This window comes from Terrapene carolina, unplaced genomic scaffold, assembly GCF_002925995.2.
Source record: "Terrapene carolina triunguis isolate 2854851 unplaced genomic scaffold, T_m_triunguis-2.0 Scaffold110, whole genome shotgun sequence".
Taxonomy (NCBI): domain Eukaryota; kingdom Metazoa; phylum Chordata; order Testudines; family Emydidae; genus Terrapene; species Terrapene triunguis.
In genome coordinates, this window is record NW_020664461.1 from 924,963 (window position 1) to 944,615 (window position 19,653).

The window sequence follows — 19,653 nt, forward strand, 5'->3', positions numbered from 1 at the left end:
TCCCCTGAAGTCAAGTGGCCACTCTGGTCATTGTTTTGAACTTGGCTGTAGGCATGCGGATATCCCCTTTCAAAGCTCCGTTTCTGACAGCCGGCTGCTTATCTGCTGCGGGACAAAGCAAACCGTTACTGTGGAATGCTGCTGCTGCTGCCGAGGCGTTTGTGTGTGTGAGAGAGAGGGAGGCGGGGGCGGGGGGTCTGCCGCTGTCTGAACTTACAAGACAGCATGCTGACACACTCTCTGTCCCCCAAAACACACTGTCTCTCCCCTCACATACACACAACACACTCCCTGTCACACTCCACCCCTCCCATTTGAAAAGCACGCTGCAGCCACTTGCACACTGGGATAGCTACCACAATGCACTGCTCTCTGCGGCATTGCAAGAGCTGCTAATGTGGCCACGCCAGTGCGCTGGCAGCTGACAGTGTAAACACACGGCAGCGTTTTCCCTGCTGCGGTCTCCGAAGGCTGGTTTAACTCCTGGCGCTCTACAGATGCAAGTGTAGCCAAGCCCTTAGAGAATGTAGGATTTTATCCATAATTTTTAAATGAAAATTTTTGAAAATGCCAAAAAGTACTTTTTTCTTCCATTTTTTTTTCATTTCAAAATCTGGGGGGGAATCAAATTTTGTCAAACATGATTTCTTTTTACTCAGAAAAATTAGCTTTCGGTAAAACAATTTTTTCATGAAAAATCTGTCTCCGAAAAATGTTGACCAGTAGTAGAATTCACTTACTGAGAAGAGACATTGACAACACATGGAAGAATGCCTGCTTAATCTTAGATCTGAGCACTGGCAAGAATGTTGAGACCCAGCGATAAAGGAAATCAGAGACTGCAAGACTGTGATGGGGGCGGACCAATCATTGTGGGCCCAAGAGGCCACACACCCTTTCCTCTGCTGGGCATGCTCCAAGTGGAGGAACCAGATAAAAGGGGGCAGCCCAGCTCTGGCTGCGGAGGAGTAAGGGTGTGTCCTGGGGGCTCCTCCAGAGGTACCAGTGATGCTCCAAGCGGCAGGGCCCGTGGACCTGGACTACAATGTGGATAACTCAACTGACTACAGAGACTGATGGGGATGCTGGATCACTGCCAGCTAGAGGAGGCAGTGTGGTACTATAGAGAGACTTCAGGCCTCCAGACTTTTTTTTTTTAAATAGAACTGGAAGGGACCCTGAAAAGTCATTGAGTCCTGCCCCCTGCCTTCACCAGCAGGACCAAGTACTGATTATGCCCCAGATCCCTACATGGCCCCCTTAAGAATTGAACTCATAACCCTGGGTTTAGCAGGCCAATGCTCAAACCACTGAGCTATCCCTCCCCCCTGTTCATTTGCTTTGCCCCAGCCAGGAGGCTGCAAGGCCTCAGACTGCTTGTTCGTTTTGCCCACGCAGGGACCCAGGGACTATTAGTCTAAGTGACCCCATCAGGGGGCCGGGACCCACTTGACCAAAATCACCCGCTTAATGGGGAATCCCGGTGACTGTGTGACAGGGTGTACCAACCCCGCACTGGGCCGACGGGGGTACCCCAGCTCGACACGCGGGGCCCCCGTCACAAAGACATATTGAATTTTGTACATGGGTTCATAGGCAACTTGCAGATTGAACTATTCATCCAAGAAAATCCCTTCACTAAGATACAGAATAAGCATGGATGCCAAAGTATGCAAATCCAAGGATTTGTAATGTTGATCTCAGCAGGTTGGATGTGATGTTTTGACTCACGGAAAGAGATTGGTTCTCCACAAGTGCTTCAAAGGAAAGGCTGGGAGCCACACAGGACTCAATGGCTGTTGTAATAGTTGCAGTGAGAGCTATGACACCAGCAGAGGAAATGTTTTCACAAATCCAAAAAGTGAGACTAAGCTTTGCTGATGTCTGTACGACGTTCCATTAAGTTCTCGTTGATCTCCGCTGCAGGGCTGAAATTGCTGATAAACCAGTGATTGTAATACACAAGACTAGAAATTGAAAGTACAGAAATGTTATGCAACCCTGATGTTCTAGCCCGGAATCACCTGGTAATTACAGTCAAGTTGTCAAGAATGCATGCCCAGGCTGATGACACACAACCGGATGATCTGGCACAAGCAGTAATAATATGTGTGAATGGGAGACAACCATCATGTGCTGTATCATCACTCAGGAATAGGAGATGAACTGGAAAGAGAAACAGCTTATTGTGAAGCTGGTGTTACTGTAATGAATTTCAGGAATAAACATGAAAAATACAAAAACAGTCATTCCCAGTGCAATGAGAAGGAAAAGATTGGCAGTTATGTGTGACAGGCATTGTGCAATGACAGTGAAAAAGGCAAGTTAGAGGAGTCATATTCTGTCTGTGAATAAGCAGTAATTAGGGCTGGCTGGAAAACAACTATTCTGTTTTGCAAAAAAAGTTTGAGGTCTTGACATTTGGATGAAGTTTGAGGTCTTGACATTTGGATGAAGAAATCCAAGATTACCATATTCAGTAATTTACCAGAAGTAGTGACACTTGAATCTCCCCTGGAAATGTATGTATCTTTGTCTCCCTCTAGTGACTAGTCCACATAAGAAACTACTTTCACTTAATGAATTTAGTTCTTTTGATCAAGAGGTACAAGCTGCTGCTGTGAGCTCTGTAGGTCTGGGATTCCAACACTGCTGTTGGCCCAAGCAGGACTGGTTACAATATTACAGCTTCAAGCATGCTGAGACACATTGAATTCCTCTTTGAACCTCATAAAAGTCTAAGGATTTTAATAACAGACAATGGACCCCAGTTCAAGAATAAGGAATTCCTGGATGCTGCTAAAATACGTGAATTTGAAGCCATAGGTACCCATAAACAAAGAGAGGAGAAGGATGTGGAGTCCGCAGAGTAAAGAACTTGCTCCAGAAATTAACTGATGCCAGAGAAAATCCACTTTTAGCCCAACCCAGCTAGAAAGCGACATTGCTACAAAATGGAAAGTCAGTTTGAGAATTGTTTGTCCAACAGACCTACACACACTTGGTTACTAGATATGAGCACTTCCGGGATCGATCCGGGATCGATTTATCATGTCTAGACAAGACGCGATAAATCAATCCCAGAAGATCGATTGCTTACCACCGGACCCGGAGGTAAGTATAGACGTACCCTGAGAGTTCACTTATCAGTGATCTCAGCAATTCACCCTCCCATTCAGGCAAGATTTTTTTTAAGCCCGATGGTCTCTAGAATTTTAAAAGAGATTGTTCAACTTTTTCCCCTTGCAAAGAACGCATTGCCAACTTGTGACCTTAACACGGTATTAGCTGCTTTAATAGACCCTCCCTTTGAGCCTATTGCCACCTGGTCTTTCCCTCACCTGGGTCAGAAGATGTCCTTTCCCATTGCTGTTATATCTGCCAGAAGAGTGGGTGAGCTTCAGGCTCTCACGGCAGGACTGCCGTACGCAGTATTTTTCAAAGATAGGTAGTTTTGAGGCCAAATCCGATGTTCTTAACTAAAGTGGTATCTGATTTTCATTGGATGGACTAGACAATATACTTACAATTTTTTGTTTCTGTTCTTTTTTTCCCCAAACCACATTCACATAAGGATGAAGAACATCAACATATTTTGGAGGTAAGGTGACCATTAGCCTTTTATCTAGACGGGACTAACCCCTTCAGGCTGTCTCAACAGCTGTTTGTTTCTTATGCTGACAGAACGAGAGGTCAAGCAGCTACAACACAGTCGGTTTCTAGTTGGATTGCTTCCTGTCTTAGCACGGCTTGCGAGGCCGTGACCACCCTTCCTCCACTGAGCTCATTCAATGGGTGCTCAAGCTATTTTGACGGCTTTTCCAAAAGGCGCCCTCATCTTGGACATTTGTATGGCTGCCACTTGGTCCTCAGTGCATGCTTTCACTCATCATTATGCCGTCACGGCTGCATCGAGATGTGATGCAAATTTGGGGAAGGCGCTGCTTAAGTAGACTTTGTGTCTGACCTCCTAGCGGCACGGCTTGTGAGTTGTTTGAGTGGGATGCACGTTATGTAACCACTCAAAGAAGAGAAAACGGTGACTTACCTGTGTTGTAACTATTGTTCTTCGAGACGTTGCTGCACACATGTGTTCCACGCCCCGACGCCATCTCCTCTTCATGGCAGTCCCGTTACGCCATGTTCCGGTGCAAAGGAACTCAGGGGTGTAGTGCTGCCCTTACAGCCAGGGCCGGCTCTAGGCACCAGCGCTCCAAGCATGTGCGTGGGGTGGCACTTTCCAAGGGGCGGCACTCCGGCCCCCCTTTATTTATTTATTTATTTGCGTGGGGCGGCAGAAAGATGGGAGCTGGCCCTGGCTGCTTGATCGCCACTGCAAGTGTAAACGGGGATTGCTGTGGTGAACGAGGAGGTCACGTTTGGGGGGGGACACTAGGGTTGGGGCGGCAGGGGGTGCGGGTGGAGGGGGAAGAGAGAGCCCAGGGCTGGGGCAGCAGGGGGTGCGGGTGGGGGAGGGCACTGGTGGGGGGGGAAGCCCAGGGCTGGGGTGGGGGGCAGCCAAGAATGTTTTTGCTTGGGGCGGCAAAAAACCTAGAGCCGGCCCTGCTTACAGCGCCTCGGGAGGAGCCCCAGAAATGTGTAGAGTGCAGGCACAGCCCCGATGGGTACTGCGGAGGAAAACTCTCCAGCTTCAGGGAGGGATAGCTCAGTGGTTTGAGCATTGGCCCATTAAACCCAGGGTTGTGAGCTCAATCCTTGAGGGGGCCATTTAGGGATCTGGGGCAAAAAAATTGGTCCTGCTAGTGAAGGCAGGGGACTGGACTTGATGACCTTTCAAGGTCCCTTCCAGTTCTATGAGATAGGTATAGCTCCATATATTATTGGGCGGAGGGATAGCTCGTTGGTTTGAGCATCGGCCTGCTAAACCCAGGGTTGTGAGTTCAGTCCTTGAGGGGACCGTTTAGGGTTCTGGGGCAAAAATCTGTTTGGGGACTGGTCCTGCTTTGAGCAGTGGGTGGGACTAGATGACCTCCTGAGGTCCCTTCCAACCCTGATATTCTATGATTCAGTGCACGCACACCTAAGTGCAATACACCCATGCGCCGCCCTCTCGAGGGACAACATTTGCATCATGGGTAAGTAACTCTTTCCCCAGCTCTGACTTGTTTGTTTGCAGTATCACTCATGAGCTGGGTGACAAGAACAGCCAGATTGTTCGTCGGTGAAGAAGTTCCTGAGTCATGGAGGAGACGACATCCTGATCCAAAATGTTAAAAGCTCCAACTGGAGCAGAAACTCATCAATAGGAGGGCCTGGAGAAGGTTGGAAGACTCCTAGGGAAGCTTGGAACTAGTCGCCATGAAATGCCTGACTTCAGCCTGAAGAGTGAGTTTCACACAATGCAGCAGTGCAAAGGTATTATTAAGCTAAGGAAAAGAGTGTTGTCGTTATTTATTTGTGTTAGTACCCATGATACGCTAGGTACTATCTGGACACGTAAGGAGGGACAGTCTCTTTTCTGAGAAGCTCACAGTCTAAGAATAGACAAGATAGGCAGAGGTCAGGGAAAGGGGAACAACAAAAGGGATTTTCTATAAAACAACAAAATTCCTTACAGGCAGCATGGTAGAAGTGGGTTTTTAAGAGCTTGGTCAGATTCAGCCTTAACACTGACTTCCACTTAACACTCACTTGTTTGAAAGAAATCGTAGATTAACAGATTCCGAAGCCAGAAGGGACCAATGTGATCATCTAGTCTAATGTCCTATATAACACAGGCCACAGAATTTCCCCAAAATAATTTCTAGACCAGATCTTTGAGAAAAACATCCATTTTTTATTTTAAAAATTGCCAGTGATGGAGAATCCATGATGAGCCTTGGTAAATTGTTCTAATGGTAAATTAATCTCACTGATAAAAATTTACACCTTACTTCCATTCTGAATTTGTCTAGCTTGAATGTCCAACCATTAGATCGTGTTGTACCTTTCGCTGCTAGATTGAAGAGCCCATATCAAATATTGGTTCATCATGTTGGTACTTAACCTTCTCTTTGTTGAGCAAAATGGATGGAGCTCCTTGAGTCTAGCACTGTGAGGCATGTTTTCTAATCCTTTGATCATTCTCCTGGCTCCTTGGTCATCGGTATTTAAAAGTATTGCCACCGCAGCTCCATTGTTCTTCACAGCTCCTTTAGAAGTCAGACTTTTGTCTCCCCGGTATTTGGTATGGGAAGTTGATGTGAAAACCAAACCTACATGTCACATCCTGGATCATTTCCCACAAGCTGTGTAGGAGTTAGGAACTTTTCCCCACCTGGCTAATGAGGATCGGTTATGTTAAAATGCTCACAGCATTCAGTTTTCTAGTAAGCTGTGTCTACTTCAGGGGTGGAGTAATTAGCACATAGGAATTCCCACGCTGTAGTTATCTTTAACAGTCTTATTCGGCATCTTAGCAATGCCAAAATTCTAGCACTGCCAAAATTCTAGCTTTATGCCTACCTCAGCTCACAGTGTGCAGGGGACGATCTGGCTCGAGCAGTGAAATAAATCAGGCTGTCCAGAAGGGCTGTCAAGCCCACATGATGGAGGAAGCCTATTGTCTTTGGAAGGGAGGCAGAATGCCCATGATTCTGCTGTCTCTGTATAGGCAGATCCTTGTTGTGTGTGAGTCACCTGTCCTCTTCCTTCCTTAACCGCCTCCCAAAGAACTCTCTGCTGCAGCAGAGCCCAGGATCACCCGCCACCTCATGAGACACCTTGTTTGGAGTGGCTCTGACACAGTTGAGCTCATGGTAGCTCAAACCCTTTGGCAGGAAACAAGCAGTGCTCTCACCCTCTGCATCACGTCCAGGCTTCTCAGCTTGATCTTCAAGGCTCTGCACAGCTGCTCTGCTGCCGAAATGCCAGTTCCTAGATCTTATTCCCCCAGCCAGCACTCCACCTAAGCCTGTCTCCTAACTGCTCCCCATTGTAGCCTGCTCCCACTCTTGCCATCACTTCTTCCACCCTGCTGCTTATGTCTAGAACGATCTCCTACCCACTATCCCTGGGCTCTCAGGGTGGGCTGTGCCATTGCTGCAGCCATCCAGAAGAGCAGCCTAGTCCCAAGTGCCCCCTCCACAGCCAGAAGGGTAAAGAGAAGAGCCCAGTGCACCTAGGGCATCCCTCACTGGAAATGCCACGGTCAGGGCAGGCTGCAAAAGAGAGACCAGATACTTCCAAGACCGGTGGGTAACACTGAAGTTAAACTCCCCAACCAGTCATAAACTGTGCTTCTGATTCCCCACACTGGTTATCAAGAAGCAAAAAAAGAAATCACACAGCCCCCTTTATTGCATTCCAGTTCTCTGGCTCCTAATCAGGACCGAGGTCCAGTATAGTGAGAAGTTATTTAAAAAACTCTGCTCACACATACAAAATGTTCCTCTGACTCCAAAGGGTCAGCCATGTTACCAGATCAGTATAGGTTTGGATCTTACCCAAAATCCCACGCTGCCAGCCAGTCCTTTAGTGTCTAAAACAAAAGGTTTATTATAAAGAAAAAGAAAGAACAAGAAGAGAGATGTTAAATGGTAAAACAGTCCCATACATACAAAGACTTCAAAGTCCATCAGGTTCCTAGTAATATCGGTGAGTTTGCTGGCTTGAAAGTCCCTCTGGAACACATCCACTACTTGGATGGCTCATTCAGTCCTTTGTCCAGAGCTTTGTTTGTAGAAAGGTTACTCCAGAGGAAAGAAGCAGGAATGAAGACAAGAAGCAGAAGATGCAGCTGCCTTTTATAGTCTTTATAATCTATAGTTTTATAATCTATAGTCGTGGCTGACCCTTTGGGGTCAGAGGAACATTTTGTATGTGTGAGCAGAGTTTTTTAAATAACTTCTCACTATACTGGATCTACGTCCTGATTAGGAGCCAGAGAACTGCAATGCAATAAAGGGGGCTGAGTGGGGGTTTTGTTTTAGTCTTTTATAGTCTTTTGCCATGCAGCTTGATTTCCTTTGTTCCAAACACAAGCTGCCCAGTACATGCCCTGGAAGCCTTAGAGTTCTGTCCATAGGCATGTCCCTGCATGCCTTGCTGAGTCATAAGGTATATCCCTGACCCTTTCAATGGGTTCATTGTACAATTGATGTTGCTTGAGGAGCCATCAAGCAGGCTAAGCAGTTCTGATGCCAAACTGTCTGGGGTTGTCACTCAGAAGCATGGCACAAGTTTGAAAAACAGGCATACATACATAGCTATAACGCATAATACAGAGGTGACACAAACATATAAACAAGATCATCAACTTGGAAAATTATAACATTTTTGCAGATACCTTACCCGGCATATCTGGCACAACTCATGGCAATTTTACAATATTGGTGTTTATAATATCCTAAAGTGTCCCCCAAATTCCATACAGCGTCGCACCCTCCCTGCCCCAGAAGCAGGAAGCTGGGGTGAGGGACGAAGATGCCTTTGCTTCTGGGTGAGCCCCTGCACCCTGGGAAGGAGATGGCGCAGCCAAGATGTCAATGGGCACCACAGGTATGTTAGTGGGGGATAGTGTGGGCAGTTTAGGAGAACTGAAAGGACCCCACATATGGAGTGTTGTCGGCCAACTGGCTTTTGGGGAGGCACAGTCCAGTGCACCTTGGTGCACACAACGAACCATGGCCTCAGCCCCACTCTGGACCCTTTCCAGCCTCCCACGTAGGGGGTGTGGTCATGAAAAGGGGTGTGGCCAGGAGTACATTTGTGCCTTGATGATCCCTGGCTGCCAGAACAGCCCCTCGAGCCGCACTGCCCCCAGTACAACTTTACATTTCTCTTGGTAGCCAGTCCAGAGCCCGGCAGCCTGATTCAGTGTGCTGGTCTTATACTATGTTACCACGGCCAGTTACCACCGGGACCTTTATACTCGTATTTGTACCCTTTCCCCTTCGCTGTGTCACAGCATCTTTTACACTGTGAGTTCTTCGGGCCTGGCACACTTTGGGCATACTCAGCTATAACTAATACCAGGAGTTGATTTCACCGGGGCTCTCTACTATTGTTTTCAATCACTAAATCGGCTCTGTTTTCTCCCTGCATTCATGAAAGTACGTTGTATGTATCTTGCACTGTCTGAATCTGAGTGCCTGATCCAGCCTCTCAAGTCAATGCTGATAGTGAGCATTACAGTAAAAGCTGTGTTATCCGGCACTTAAAGCTTAGAAACCGGCATGTTTGATATCTCCCAATACAAATCGTCAATAGAGTTGCCAGGTGTCCAGTTGACACAGGGCCGGCAGGTTCCCTACATGGCTCTGCGTGGCTCCCTGCAAGTGGCGACATGTCCCTGATGCTCCTAGGTGGAGAAACAGCCATGGGGGCTCCATGCGCTGCCCCCGCCCTGCCCTGAGCACTGGCTCCGCAGCTCCCATTGGCCGAGAACCGTGGCCAATGGGAGCTGCAGGGACAGCGCCTGTGGACGAAGGCAGCGCGCAGAGCCGCCTGTCCGCACCTCTGCCTAGGAGCAGCAGAAACATGTCACCACTTCTGGGGACCCACACAGAGCCAGGAAGGGAGCCTGCCGGCCCTGCGCCAGCTGGACACCTGGCAACCCTATTGAAGTTTGCAGGAACATGTCACTGCTTGCGGGGTGCCGCCCGAGGTGAGTGCCGCCTGGATCCAACACCCCAAAACCCCTCCTGTGCCCCAAGTCCCTGCCCCAAGCCCCCTCCCGCACCCAAACTCCCTCCTGGAGCCCATGCCCCGCACCCCCTCCCGTGCCCCAACCCCGGCCCTGAGCCCCCTCCCGCACCCAAACTCCCTCCTTCCGTTGGTAAGTATAACTCTTAATTAGCCAGAATTTTGGACTAACGGGCACCCCCACATTCCCCCAACATGCCGGATGACAAAGCTTTTCCTGTATTTGGCACTGGTAACTCCAGGTTACTATTGGCAAAGGATAAACTGAATTCTCTGGATCAAATCCAGCCCTTGACCAAACTCAGTACCCCAATGGACAGCTGATGTTCCCGCTGAATGCAATAAGAGATGCTGTCATTGCAGCTGAATTTGGTCCCTTGCCCCGTCTAGCAAGAGTTCATTGGGAAAACAACTGGAGCTCAGTGATTTCGTTGATGATTTTGCTGCAGCAAAGTGCGGGAAAAAGGCAGGGGATGAACTAGATATGCTATAGGTTTGCACGTTGCTGTCCCAGTTTCTCTTTGTGTCTGTGCCAGCAGCAACGTGAGTGGAAGTTTATGACAAACCTTTCGCAACCCAGGTTGGGGCGGACTGCAAAAAACACTGAAGACAGAGAATAACTTTAACAGAGAGGACATGCCCTGAAATGCAGCGTTAGCATCAATAATTAAAGACAGCCAGCGATGGTGCTGCCACAGACCTCGCAAGTGAACAAGATGTGAATGATTCACCGGTGAATCAATGCCAATGTGCCGGAGCCCAAGTGTAATAAAATGCAAAGGTGCCATTCCTGGGCTCAAATGACTATTGCTAATAAAAACCACAATGGAGTGTAAGGCCTGGTCTACACTAGGCTTTTATGTCGAATTTAGCGCCGTTATATCGAATTAACCCTGCACCCGTCCACACCAGGAAGCCATTTAGTTCGACATAGAGCTCTCTTTAAATCGATTTCTGTAATCCTCCCCAACGAGAGGAGTAGCGCTAAATTCGAAATGGCCATATCGAATTAGGCTAGGTGTGGATGGAAATCGACGCTAATAGCTCCGGGAGCTATCCCACAGTGCACCACTCTGTTGACGCTCTGGACAGCAGTCCGAGCTCGGATGCTCTGACCAGCCACACCCCGGGAAAATTTGAATTCCTTTTCCTGTCTGGGCAGTTTGAAGCGCAGTTTCTGTTTGGACACCGTGGTGAGCTCAGCAGCAGTGGCAACGATGCAGAGCTCTCCAGCAGAGATGGCCGTGCAATCCAATAGAAAGAGGGCCCCAGCATGGACGGATCGGGAAGTCTTGGATCTCATCGCTGTGTGGGGAGATGAGTCCGTGCTTTCCGAGCTGCGCTCCAAAAGACGGAATGCAAAGACCTATGAGAAGATCTCTAAAGCCATGGCAGAGAGAGGCTACAGCCGGGATGCAACGCAGTGCCGCGTGAAAATCAAGGAGCTGAGACAAGGCTACCAGAAGACCAAAGAGGCAAACGGACGCTCTGGATCCCAGCCCCACACATCCCGTTTCTACGAGGCACTGCATTCCATCCTAGGTGCGGCCGCCACCACTACCCCACCAGTGACCGTGGACTCTGAGGATGGGATATTGTCCGCGGCCGGTTCCTCAGCGGACGGGGAAGAGGAGGAAGGAGATGAGGAGGACGAGGCAGTAGACAGCGCTTACAACGCTGATTTGCCCGACAGCCAGGAGCTCTTCATCACCCTGACAGAGATCCCCTACCAACCCTCCCCAGCCGTTACCCCAGACACAGATTCAGGGGAAGGATCAAGCTGTAAGTGTTTTAAATATCTAAATATTTATTTACAACATAACTGGCGTATTTAAAATATTAACATTAGCTAAAGTGCTTTAAAACATGTAAACATTTATTTGCAACAAAACAGGAAGATTGAAAATATGAACAGTGGGTAAAGTGCTTCAAAACATGTAAACAGGAAAGTCAAACAAAAGGGGAATCAGTGCAAAGTGTATCATGATTTGTCTTTTTTTGGGCGCCTCAATATATAGTCCGAACCATTTTCAAAAAATTGCACAATGTCCGCTTCATGATTATAGTGCCCAAAACCCTGCAGTCATTTGTCCCTCCAAGGGCACCTAAGCCAGGAACTGGTCAATGTAACCGGGGATAGAGGCGAGATCCTCCGGGGAGAACTCCTCATACACCTCCTGCAGGTGTTTTTCCAGCCTCATCAGCAGGTTCCTGGGCAGGGAGAGCTTATTAGGCCCCCCGTGGTAGGACACGTTTCCCTGCCACAACGCCAGCAGGTACTCCGGGATCATGGCCTTGCACAGCAGTGCAGCAAATGGCCCCGGTTTCTGCAGGCTGTCCCGTAGCATCTTCTCCTTCTGGCTCTCGGAGACCTTCAGGAGGGTGATGTCAGGCATGACTCCCTGCTGTGAATTAGGTAGGGGAAAGTTAGTATTGGGACTGCTTGCTCGTCCCTTTACAGAACTGCAACCGCCGGTTTACAGCCACGCGGTTTACAGCCGCGAGGGGGTGGGACAGGGCCAGAGTTCATGCTTGCAGGATTGCTGCCAGCAGAGACTCGCATTGCTTTCTATGTGAAAGGAGGCCAGTGCCACTCTTAAAGTTTTAAGCGGCCACAAGTCTACGGCTTACCATGTTTGCCATCTAGACAAAGTCCGGTGTCCTGCCCTGCTCCTCAGCTCGCCACAGCAAGACCGCAGGCACTGTAGGCGAGGGCCGAAAATTCGACCTTGTCCTCAGTGCGCGTGTGATAGGTGCTCTGCATGGTCTTGTTCACGGAGCAAGACTATGTTCTCTGTTCACAGATACATTGCTCTGTCTCAGGAATTCACTCCCTTTTTCCAATTCCCACAGCCACATCTGCCCAGAGGCTAGCGCACATTAGGAGGAGGAAGAAGAGGACACGGGAAGACATGTTTGCTGAACTAATGGAATGCTCCCGAGCACAGGCAGCCCAGCAGACACAGTGGAGGGAGAACTTGTCCCAAATGCACCGGGCAAACATGGAACGGGAGGAGAGGTGGCGACAGGAGGACAGGCAGGCTACTCAAACGCTGCTTGGACTAATGAGGGAGCAAACGGACACGCTCCGCCGCCTTGTGGATGTTCTGCAGGACCGGAGGCAGGAGGAGAGAGCCCCGCTGCAGTCTCTCTGTAACTGCCCTGCCCCGCCACCAAGTCCCATACCCCCCTCACCCAAAGTCCAAACACGGAGGGGTGGAAGGGGCCGGGAAAAATTTCACTCCACCCCTGCGGACTGCTCTACCACTAGAAGGCTCTCATTCCCCAAAATTTGAAAAGTCCTTTCCTACCCGCCTCACACAAGACCCCGTCCAAGTTTCACCCCCCCGTTCCATGTGCGGTTGTTAATAAAGAATACGTTTCTGTTCATTTCTGTTTCCATCCTCTTCTTTTGGAGGGGAGTCTGTCTGAAGGGGGGGGAAGGGGCTTGGTCATTGGACAGGACAGTCACCTTTAGCAGGGGGCAGGTGCAGCAGCAGGGCACATATACAGTGCAGTGACTAGTTATCCTGGTTAGTCTGGGAGGTGGTTTTCATGTTTTGTGTGGTGGGGGCGGTGGTGTTGCTCTCTGACTTGGTGGCGGGGGAGGGCAGTTACAGATCTTATGCAGCGGTCCTTACCCTGCATCACAGAGCCGCGCAGCAGGGGATCTGTAACCCTCCTCCCCCTGCAAGACAGTCACATAGCCGACATATACACGCAGTCCCGGCCAGGAGGGCTGGCAGGCTCCGTTGAAACAACCAGTCCACCACCGCGGAGCCTGTCATTCCTGGAGTTTAGAAGCATCATTTGCATCACAACCCTAAACCCGCCCCCCGCCACAGTCTGCGTCCCAGGTTTAAAACATTCCCGCGAAAACAGTAATAAAGACAACGGTGTCCATTAACAAAACAGAACAGATTTTATTTTTTGGGAAGGGGGTGAAGGGGGTATGTAATTGGAGAGGATAGTCGACGGCAACTGGGTAAAGAAACGGGGGCAAGTTCTGCTTCTGTGTCCACAAACTTAAAAGTCACTGGGTACCCTGCTCAGCCTTGAAACTGGCTTTCAAAGCCTCCCGGATGCACAGCGCGTCCCGCTGGGCTCTTCTAATCGCCCGGCTGTCTGGCTGGGCGTAATCAGCAGCCAGGCTATTTGCCTCAACCTCCCACCCCGCCATAAAGGTCTCCCCCTTGCTCTCACACAGATTGTGGAGCACACAGCAAGCTGCAATAACGATGGGGATATTGGTTTCGCTGAGATCACAGCGAGTGAGTAAGCTTCTCCATCTCCCTTTGAGACGGCCAAAAGCACACTCCACCACCATTCTGCACTTGCTCAGCCGGTAGTTGAAGAGTTCTTTTTCTGTGTCCAGGGCGCCAGTATAGGGCTTCATGAGCCAGGGCATTAGCGGGTAGGCTGGGTCCCCGAGGATCACTGTAGGCATCTCCACATCCCCAACAGTTATCTTGTGGTCCGGGAAGTAAATACCTTCCTGCAGCCGTCTAAACAGACCAGAGTTCCTGAACACGCGAGCGTCATGAACCTTGCCCGGCCATCCGACGTAGATGTTTGTAAACCGTCCCCGATGGTCCACCAGTGCTTGCAGCACCATTGAAAAGTAGCCCTTTCTATTGATGTACTGGCTGGCCTGGTGGCCCGGTCCCAGGATAGGGATGTGAGTCCCATCTATAGCCCCACCGCAGTTTGGGAATCCCATCGCGGCGAAGCCATCTATGATGGCCTGCGCGTTTCCCAGAGTCACTACCTTTGACAGCAGTACCTTGACGATTGCCTTGGCTACTTGCATGACAACAACCCCCACGGTAGATTTGCCCACGCCAAAGTGGTTCGCGACTGACCGGTAGCTGTCCGGCGTTGCAAGCTTCCAGAGGGCTATGGCCACTCGCTTCTGGACAGTCAGGGCTGCTCGCATGCGGGTGTCCTTGCGCTTCAGGGCAGGGGACAGCAAGTCACAAAGTTCCAGGAAAGTCCCCTTCCGCATGCGAAAGTTTCGCAGCCACTGGGATTCATCCCAGACCTGAAGCACTATGCGGTCCCACCAGTCCGTGCTTGTTTCCCGGGCCCAGAATCGCCGTTCAACAAAATCCACATGCCCCATTGCCACCGTGATGTCCTGGGCGCTGGGGCTCGTGGTTTCTGACAGCTCTGTGCTACTCTCCGACTTCAGGCCCTCACGGCGGTGCCGTAGCCTCCTCGCCTGATTTCTCTGCATCTGCCTGTGGGAAAGGTGTATGATAAGGTGCGAGGCGTTGAGAACGGCCACAACTGCAGCGATGGTCGCAGCGGGATCCATGATCGCAGTGCTGTGGCGTCCGCGCTGTCACTGATCAAAAAGTGCGCGAACTGATTTCCCGCCGGCGCTTTCAGGGAGGGAGGCAGGGCGGTAGTGACTGACGGATGACGACAGTTACCCAAAAGCACCCTCGCCACATTTTTTTACCCAGAAGGCATTGGGGGCTCGACCCAGAATTCCAATGGGCAGCGGGGACTGCGGGAACTGTGGGATAGCTGCCCACAGTGCACTGCTTCCAATGTCGACGCTTTCCCTGGTAGTGTGGACTGACAAAGTCGAATTACTGTCCTTAGTGTAGACACACACGTTCGACTTTCTAATATCGATTGCACATATTCGATTTAACTAAAATCGAACTACTCTCGTAGTGTAGACATACCCTAAGAGAGAGACACCAGCCTACACATTGCACCTGGTGAGTGATACCTGTAGGAGCATGGAAGAGACAGCAGATACCTTTCCAAGCAAGGCTGGAAGACAGCGTCCTGAAACAGCTCAATAAGAGAAATGATTTTCACAGAAAAGACGTGTTCTGCAGATCAGTTTTAGGTTCAAGTTTGTTCTTTTCCCTGTTTTGGAAATCAATGTAAAACCCTTTACCCTAGAGGCCAAGGGCTTTTCAGGATTGAAAAAAATAAATAAATGGGACATTTATATGGGTAACAAGAGTATCTAGAGTTCTGTTAGGGTAGAAAGAAGAGTTTGGGCACCTATATAAACCCTGGTGCTTCTGGGCATAACTAAGGGGGTCAGGAAGAAATTTTCCCAGGAAGCAGATTATCCCATAACTGCCACTGCAGGGCTTCATGCACCTTCCTCCGACACAGCTGGTCACGGTTTGAGAGAGGATACCGGAGTAATGGTCTGATCCAGCCTGGCAGTTCCTATGTTGCCATGTGTCACAGGGTGACTGGCCCCTTTTAGGAGGGAGCAGGGGCCAGTGCACCTGTGACTGATTACCTGCAGCCCAATTGAGTTTGAGGGAAGTCACCTGGGCCTTATAAAGGAGGAGATGGCACCATGGAATGACTGGCTGCCCACTGACCTCTCTCAAGCCATGGAGCTAAGAGTGCGGCTAGAGAGAATTGTTGCAGGGTCTGCCTAGTGCAGGAGGGTCTGAGTAACCAGAAGAGCAGCAGAGGGGGTTTGCCTGCTGACCTCTCTGAGGCAGAGTTGAGGAAGGCTGCGCTCTAGCTGGGAAGCGCTGGGCATGGCTGCTTGGTGAAGAGCAGACTGGGACAGAAGAAATGCAGGACTAGCTGAAGACGCCAGAACTGAGTGTGAGATTTTGTGTCGGCGGGATGGACTTTCGTTTGGAACACTGATGATTGTTTTAAACTGGTTGTTATTAAACCGGCCACGAGAGAGCCTGTCTGGAGTTTTATTCAGGAGCCCTCAACAAAGGGGAAACTGAGACGGGCCTCTGCAAAGCCACCCTGAGGACATGACGGGGTGCTTGGGAGGTGATGCACATCATGTTTCATGGAAAGCTTTGACAGGCTTCTTAAGAGACGAGGTACAGTGAGCGTAAGGAATCATTTGAAACAGACAATGTATTTGATCAGTGCTGCCTTTATCTCCGTTTGGGAATTGCCCGTGACCGTATCATGAGACTCTCACTTTTTTCGCCATTGGTTATTTGCTGTTTGGGATGAATATCGGTCGTGTCAGGTTTCTTCATCCAGTAAGTAAACTCTTTGTTCTGCAACTCATCCGAGTGGGGATTTGCAATCAAATGGACAACCCACAATTCTCCTTGGGCAACTAGTGGTGGTAAAAAGTATCCGGTGGGGAAACGTGACAACATCTTTGCGTTCAGTTACTTGCTCCTTTCTAGCTGTAATTGAGGTTATGGAGAGGAGGTGACTAACAAGAGCACAAAGAAATAAGAGATTGTTCTAGGCATAAGCAGCAGCCTGGAACAAGGGCGGAGGATTGGGAGCAGGGTGCACAGGGAGAGGTAAGGAAATTGGTTGTGTTGGCTCGAAGGGAGTGGGAAGAAAGCAGAGCACAGATTTATACAGTCTTTAAACCATGATTTGAGGACTTCGATGGCTCAGACACAGGTTTGTTACAGGAGTGGGTGGGTGAGATTCTGTGGCCTGCGTTGTGCAGGAGGTCAGACTAGATGATCATAATGGTCCCGTCTGACCTTAAAGTCTTTGATTCTATGATACAGGAGCAGAGCCATTTTAGAGTGAGAAGCTTGAATTGGACTGGCAGGATGAAATTATCACTTATGTTCCCTGCATAGTACAGAAGTCCCCAAACTGTGGGGCATGCTCCCCTAGAGGGGCGTGCGGGAATGTCCAGGAGTGGGGGGGCCTGGGCCAGCCCCCATGGGGGGGTGGGGAGGGAGTGCCACCCAGCCCCTCCCCGCCCCCAGCTCTGCCCCGAGTCCTGCCCCAGCTGTGTCCCTGGCTCCTGGCCCCGCCCCCAGCCTCGCCGTGGCTCCGCTCCTGGCCCCGCCCCCAGCCTCACCGTGGCTCCGATCCTGGCCCCGCCCCCAGCCGCAGCTGCTGCCTGCGGCTCTGTTCCTGGCCCAAGACCGAGGCTGGGGGCGAGGCCGGGAATGGAGCCAACCTGGCTTTGGGCCCAGTTTCCAGCCCCCACTGCAGCCTGGCTGCAGCTCCCCTCCTGCCCCCTTCCCCCTGCGGGGAGGCAGGGGAGGTGGACGGGGTAAGGGTGGGTGCGACCCTCAGAAGTTTGGGGACCGCTGGTCTAGTATCTGAGTCACTGAACTCGGCAGTTTCAGGACAGATCAAAAACGTATTCATGTGATGGAACATGACACTGGGTAGATCCTTCCTGAGTAGACTTTCATTGGATGATCTAGTCATTTTTTTACTCCGAACCTGGTGGTGCTGTGAAATGAACGCACATTTGATTCAGTAAGCTGAGCAAAATACAGATGTGGATCTGGATTTCTAAACCCCTAAATTCATGAGGGCTTTGGCCCAGGGTGTTAGGTTGTCCGAGCAGAGAGAGCGGCATGGATGGATTTGGATTCTGGGATATTCTAGTACAGATCTGTCTCTAAGAAGTTTGATTCTATTTTCTTTCAGTGTTTGAATGAAGCCGTAATTAAGAGGAATGCCAGATCTGATCCCCTCCCCTTCAATCTCTTGAATCTGGGAGATGTTCTCCTGAAGCGCTGCATCTTGTAGCAAATGTTCTTTATCTGTTCATGGGCCTGAATTGGAACACCAGACCTGAATGCATCTTATCCTTGGGGAAGTTCATATTTTGATCCATGTCTATGGCTCAGGCCCATCTTTGGGATTTAAGTCCCGATGGTCCTATTTTGAGAGAGGGACACCCTACAGTAGGTGGAAGGACATCACTGTGAGAGTTTCTTATGCAAGGTGCATGCAACACAGATACTTGCATAACAAAGACTTCTGTGTTACTCCCCAGCAACTCCAGGCACTGTACTGGCTTCTCATGTCATTTTACTGGCACAGTTACAGCCTGTAAATCAGAACCGTTGGAAAAGAGCCACAATCCCTGAGAACACAGTGTCCCACAATCAGACGTTACATAGTTACAGGGAAAAACAACGATGTAGTCCAGGTTGAAGAGCATTTCACTAACAGATCACAATCAAGATTGGAAGTGTACTCCTGAAGCTGCTAAAACTTGCCCAGAAAAGAAAAAAAATCAATACATACCTCCCTATAAAAACACATTGCACGGAAGAGTGTGATATTCCTCAGTGTTAATCTGGGGGAAATGCATTGCAAAGTACAAAACACATGCCACTGTAATGGGGGATGAGTGGGTAAGGGTAACAGAGAGGGCTGCCCCATTAAGGCCTGGGAGTGGTGGGGAAGAGTCAGCCTGTTCTGGGGAGGGTTCTGGGAGTCATCTGACCCACTTGAGCGGAGTCAGGTGACTGAGTCTAATGATTAGCAGCTAGGCATAGAGAGGAGGGTCCCAGCTCTGTTAAAGAACCCTGGGACCCAGGAGACGGCTACGAAAATGCCCTCCTCAAACAAAAGCCCAAATTGTAAACCTTGCCGTGGAGAGCTGCAAGGGGCGGGAGGCCTTGGGGAAATCCATGGGCTGAGGGAAGTCCCTGGTTACTAGAATGCGAGAGGCCAGGGGACCTGCATCCTACGCTGGGGAGAAGGGAAATTGCTTTATGTTGTCACGCCCATGTTTTTTTTTTTTTTTTTTTTTGCATTTGGGCAACAAATGCTGGGCTCTGAACTCAGGTTCCTCATTTGGTGTCTGGACTGTTCGTGATATTGCTGGGCACGAGCTGGGGCTCTTTATTTTCAAATGAACGTATCGTATCAAATGGCGAAAGAGGAAAAAGGAGCTAACTACACTTTGGACAATGGAGAAAGAGCCGGCTGTATAGTGCTAAATATGGACTGACTTCACTAGTGCTTGCAAACTGGGACCAATCGAGGTTCAACGCTGCATGTGGGAGTTTTAAAAGTTCTCAGTATTGGCCTCATTCTGTCCCCAATGATATGAATGGTCAAACTCCAGCGAGAGCAGAGTTAGCCCAGGGCTGAATGTGTTTGAAAAGCCTACCCCACAGTGCAGGAAACTTGAAGAGCCTGTTTTAAATGAGGCCTAAGGAAATGTATGGGCACCAAGGGGATTTCTTAGGGTTACCATATTTAACAAATAAAAAAAGAGGACCCTCCATGGGGCCCTGGCCCCGCCCATTTCCCACC